The sequence below is a fragment of the Glycine max genome, chromosome 7 (genome assembly GCF_000004515.6).
Source record: "Glycine max cultivar Williams 82 chromosome 7, Glycine_max_v4.0, whole genome shotgun sequence".
NCBI classification, from domain to species: domain Eukaryota; kingdom Viridiplantae; phylum Streptophyta; class Magnoliopsida; order Fabales; family Fabaceae; genus Glycine; species Glycine max.
In genome coordinates, this window is record NC_038243.2 from 20,426,657 (window position 1) to 20,433,057 (window position 6,401).

General features: G+C 33.1%; 1 pseudogene; it reads right to left on the bottom strand.

The window, feature by feature from the left end:
• Nucleotides 1–2,969: 2,969 nt before the first annotated feature.
• On the bottom strand, nt 2,970–5,775 carry LOC100779990 (probable methyltransferase PMT14; annotated as a pseudogene).
• Nucleotides 5,776–6,401: the final 626 nt, after the last annotated feature.

The following is a 6,401-nucleotide window of genomic DNA, read 5'->3' on the forward strand; positions in this document are numbered from 1 at the left end:
CATTTTACTTTATTTATTTTCTAATGCTACAAAACCCTTATTTTAATTAACAAGACCCCTTTTATCTCATTTATTTAATTTCTAAAAAATCTATTAGTTTCTGGTCCATATGACTAATCATTAAAACTCAATTTCAAACCAATATCTCACCCCAAAATATTTACTTAATTCAATTAATTATAAAAACAAAATACATACTCAATAAATATCAATATATATTTACTTACCAAAAATTGGGGTATTACAATGACCATTCAAATTCATTTGATTCACAAAATGATTAAAATGTCCTCTTCAACAAAAAGACAAGGAACTTTACATTTCATGGGTTTCATCTACCCATAGAGAAAGTGCATGTCAAAATAATTCTAAGGAGCGCATAAGTGTTGTGAGTCTAGCATCATAAACAAGTAATAAGGACCATTAGATTTGGGAACATACTCCATATTACACTTGATTATACGTTTTTCCATATTAAAAAATAAACGCACATGCAACTCTATTTTTTTCTTGGAATTTTAATTTATTAAAAAAAGTCCCACTTATGGAAAAAGTTAGCAACTTCTGTTTATCCTTTCTCTCTCCTCCAAAGGCAAATGTTGATTGCTGCCGAAGTTTGTGCTTCATTTTGACTCCATCCATGTTCAGTAGCTTAATCTGTTCACTTTTTGTGTCTTTTGCGACACGACCCCCTTTGCCAAAATCCCCAAACATGAATATGTTGTGTTTAACAAAGTTAATAGGATTTGAGGTGGTGCAGTCTGTAGGCGATGATGATGTAGTTTCAACGTTGGGTGCATTTTAGAAAAACCTACAAAAGGCATATCCTTGATTGGACGTTGGTTCGTGTGCAACTTAATTGTATGGTAGATCTATTTTGTGACATGTTATCTTCTTGTGCTACCTCATGGCTACTTTCTAATAAAAGAAAATAAATCTTTAAGTTTGTAATTTAGAATAAATAAATAAAAAACCTTGACAACTTCAAAAAAAAAAAAACCTTAACATTTCATATAAATAGTTTTACATATGTATTTATACATACTATTTTGTATTTTAAATTTTTATTATATGGCTAGTGGTTTATCTTTTCTATACTATGTTACAAAAGAAAATTCTTTACTTACATTCTAACGTCATAATCCCAGACAAATATAGATGATGTAATTATTATTTACCATCCTTATCCAATCTTGAAATGCAACTGAATTTTCATTTTTATTTCTTTATAAAACTCACTTTAGTAAATCTTTTAAGACCACATATAAAAAAATATAATTTGTATTTTGTAAAATACAGCCTCACTACTAAAATAATATTGTTTTGTGACTGTTAAGGAGTGCATTCGACAAGGGTTTTTGACTGTCGTTGTATCCAACGTTGTGGAATGTCGCTTCATTTACGACGATGGTTCAAAAACTGTCTTAGTTTGCGACACACTCAAAGATGATTGTGAGTTTGAAACCGTCTTTGAATGTGACACATTCAAAGATGATTACAATGTTGGAACCGTCTTAGAATGTGACACATTCAAAGACGGTTATAACCTCATAATCGTCTTTGAATATAGTAGGTTCTAAGACGTTTATAACCATCTTTGAATGTGCCACATTCTAAGACAGTTTCAATGTTATAACTGTCTTTGAATGTGCCCCTTCTTACATTGGTTTAAAGCGATAACCGTCTTAGAAGAATCCCCCTTCTAAGACGAATTTTGTGGAATAGGTGTTTTTTTTTTATTGTTGCACCCAAATATATAAAATCTTAAAATTTCTTTTTAAGCGAAAAAGAACTAATTGTATGTTGAACTACAATTGCAAATTAATCCAAAAGAATAATAAAGTATAGTTGTGCGCTCTTTAAATCAACATACAATCTATTAATCAAATGTGCGAAATAAAATCAATCATGATTTAAGCTTATCATCCTCATTTATAACAACAAATGACGATGAAAGGTACAACAACAACATAATGATGTACTGAAACAATGAATAATTGGGAGGTACATTTAGTTATATGACTTCAATCTACATTTAACTTGTTTTATTTTGCAACATCCTAGCATTTCTACTATGCAAACTCTATTTTTACCTATGACGAACTGATTGAATGAATAATGGGGAGATATCTAAGGATGCTGTTGGTTGGAGCTGCCCTTGAGTTCAACAAAATCCAACAAATTCCACCTATTCAAAGATTAGATAAAAATTGATTAGAAACACATGAAATTTTATAAAAAGGAAACAATTTGGTAGTGTATGTCATGCGAAAGCTCTTGTATACTTTCTCTAATTTAAGTGTAGCAATGTGTTTAGGGCTATTTGGATTTAAAAGTGTTGATTGGATTTAGAAGTGCTAGCTTGTACAAATCTATCTCCTTCCCTGATTTATGCAATTTTATTTACTTCTAGTTTCTAACATGATTAAGCCAGAATATGACATCTCCACAACTTCTCCACTAACAACTCTATTGTGTTGGTGCCAATTGAATTGCAGCTTTGAAGATTCAATCCCAGTAAGGTATGGCCCAATTTCATCAAGAAAGGTGCACTTTTGTTTGATACATTAGAACAACCAGACAAGGAAAACACTTGCAAGCTAGGTAGACTGACCCTTGAGAGAACTGTGATACCAACATTGGTGATTGCACACTTTGACACATCTAGATCATTAAGCACTACAAAGTTGTTTGCAATTGCAACCAAGCTTGCATCAGTAATTTTCTAGCATCCATCAAGATATAGTAGTTTGAGTGTTCCACCATGTATTCTGCCCAAGGCTGAGACTACATTATCTGTCAAGTTCCAGTAACCAATGAGGTTTACATTGACAAGTCTAGCCTAACAATTATGCAAAAGGGGGAGAAGACCAACATCATTTATGGCATAGAGTTTAGTCAGATTAAGATGCTGAAGTCAAGGACACAATTTGAACAATTATGACTTGGCTAGCATTGATAAAACCAAGTCACTTTTGAATTACTAAAGGTCGAAGAGACTCGCAAGGAGAAAGCATAGACACTTCCATATCGATATCTTTGACTCCCATGCACTTCACAAGGGAAAGAGAGAACTTTATTTTGATGTTTGTGAGGGCAACAATAATCCCGGACTGAGTGAACCTGTTGTGTTCCTCCAGCATCAAGCTCTCAAGAGATACTACAACTTTGGCAAATGCAACCAATCCATTGTCAGAAACAAAGCAACACCGGCGAAGGCACAATTGCTTCAGGTTGATGCAACCCTTACTAATGACCTCTATGCTTGTATCAATTATTCCCCTACAGGAAGTAATAGTAAGTAACAATATGTTCATAACTTCATACACGTACTTACTGAATGCATAGTGAGGAAGAGACATATTATCAAAACAAGACATCATATCATGAAAGAAAATACAATCCCATGAGTGAAATGTGTAATCTATGCAAATATATATATATATATATATATATATATATATATATATATATATATATGTATGTATGTATTACAGAACTACCAATGTGTACTTAATGTTATAATCAAAGTTGTAATAGTTCCCAAAATGACAAAAAAAAAATCTGAGTGAAATATCTTTTCTACTGTTTTGAATGTAGTTATAAATGTAAAGGTACTAGAGTAATCCACTTATGTAATCCCACACCTAGAAATATGTCCAAAAAATCAGGAAGAAAGTTGCTGAAAATGAAACTTTAAACTCTAAAGCCTTACCATACATCATTGGGAGAATAATGATCATGATGCTTGAAGGAAGTGCATAAGGATAAGCATGACTTACCATACATCATCAACATTATTTAAATCACATGAATTGGGAGACTTTCTTTTGCAGGATTTATCCTTTATTTTGTTTCTTCAAATAGAAATATCACCCCTTTCATACTTGTTTTCCCAACAAAGACTTTTAGGCAACTCCTCAAGTTTTTTCTATTCTGCCTTCAGATCTTCCTTGGATTTCTTCCATGTTTGGTAGTATGTTTTCCAATTAATTGGGGGCCCAAAAAATCCAGAATCCACCAGGCCTTAAGACTCGGTCAACTTCCATTACATACATTCCCTTTGCATTCAATAATCGGGTCAATGTTCATTAACATTGACAAGCAATTACATTAAGATAGTGGACAAAAGGATGTCAAATTTACAAGCATATGCATTATTTTGTTTGGAAGTTCAAATGTATCATCATCTAGACATCTACATATGAAAAGGATAATGACAAAGTATTCTTCATCAATCATATTGACTGTCCAATTTAGCACTAACCATTTGAAGTTCATTGTATCAGACATCGAGAACACTGGGCCATATCGAATCCTATTGATGGGTATGGAAGGCGGATGGTGCCAAGGACACCAATGCCAGCAGGTACCCCTCGTTCTAGAGCACATTGAACTTATGCTTCATGGTTGACCTTCATAGCAAAGGACATAACTAGGACATTCCTATTTAGCAAGTAGGCTCCCCAGCTTGCAACCTGTATAATTTTTCATGTTCACATTGATAAAGAATTCACAAACCAATTGAAAGGCATCTATTGAAAAAAAGTAATATGTGTAACCATGCACAAGAAAAACAAAATGGAAATTGATTCCTAGTATATTCAAAATATTTACATCAAAATTGAGAAATTTGGAATGCAATAGACAAAAGAAGATCATTTAAGTAAATGGTCAACATGAGATTCCCAAGCACCAACCATGAGAAGTAATTCTTAAATTTCATTTAGCTTAATTGCTTTTTAGGGAAGCTATAAATATTACAGAGGGAAAGACTTCAAAAAAACATTGGCACAAGAATTATGAATTAAAAATACACACATTTAACAAGTTAAAAAAAGTGACCCTTTAGCTAAGGAATTTGAATTTGATCTGAAATCCCTTAGTGGTATAAGATCAAGGGAAAAGAAAAGAAACTAAGTTATAAAACTTGATTACGCATTCAGGATAAGGATCTTCTAAATGTTGATTGTTTTTAAAGTAGAAAAGTAAAGGTGTATGCATCTATCAATTGACTTCTACAACTTTCTGATCTTAATCCATATTAGAGGACCTTTTACTATTTACTACATATCCTTAAACTAAAGAAAAAAAGCATACTCTCAGAAGAATAACTTAATCATTAAAACTTACTCCACAACCAATGTCCAATGCTTTTCTGACAGAATCATCTATAATTGGAATAATTGACGCAAGTTCATCATTATATGCATATGCTCCTTGAGGGAACATGGTCCCTCCACTTGGAAATTTAAACAAATTTCCTTGGAATTACAACCAATTTTGAACAGCCTTTTCCACTATCAAGCTCTTGTAAGGAACATTATCATAGTAGGCATAATCATGGCTTTTAGGCCATGGTACATGAGTTGTGGACCCTTTGTGGGCTGGAATAAGGCAGTGCAATTTTTCATTTTCAGAGGTACAATGCCTTTCCCTATAGATCATATTCTCTCTTGGGAATTTCATTTGGTCTTGCACTTGGCAAGGTGTATAATCAGTATATTTCATGTCACACGGCTTGAATGCTTTATCTTTTAGCACATCAAGTTTGACAATTTCTACATCACTGCCATGGGATTCAAAACTCAAATTGGGCAAAACAGTGCGGTCTGTCATTAGGTTATTAACTTTCAATGTAAGGTTATCTCCCTTCCCAGATCCATTTCCTTGCCATGCTCCCAAAAGATAAAAGAAACAACGTAGACTAAGCACAGAAAATATTGACAGTGGCCTTCGTCCTCTATAGCTCGATGCATTAGTTTTAGAACCCATTAATTGGATGGCAGTACCCTCTCAAACATATGGCAGTGTACACTGAAACTAATGAGGCTCAAAATCAAGAAAACTACTGAAATTGAACTAATAAAGTAGTAATAATTATCTAAGCACACAAAATTTATTATATGTTAACAAAAAAAGGTACTAGAATTGATTTAGAATCTATAAGGTAGTTTGGGGCACAATTTATAGGCGGAGAAAACCTTATAATAAACAAGCATTTAACTTGATGCAGCTGCCACTTCAAAGCCTAACCAATTAAAGCCATCAATCAGGATGGTGGCACTACTATAACTTCTGCTGCAAGAGCTAAAAATGCAATGAAAAAGTGTTAGAGATAGGGGGAGCAACATAGTGAACAACCTAAGGCTAAAGCTTGAAGCTCAAAGAAAAGCTTGAAGAAGTTTTTTTGAAGAAGTTTTGGCTTTTACATGCCTAACTCCCTTGAGTGGCATTTTATATTTGTTGTTATCTTGGTTGTTGCATATTAGTACATTTGATATTTGTTTTGCATTGTGCATCATCATAGTGTGTGTGAAGAAAAGTTTCTAAGTTAGAAAAATGGCTTCATAGGAAAAAACTCTTTGTTTTAATCGATTACAGCGTTGTCGTAATCGATT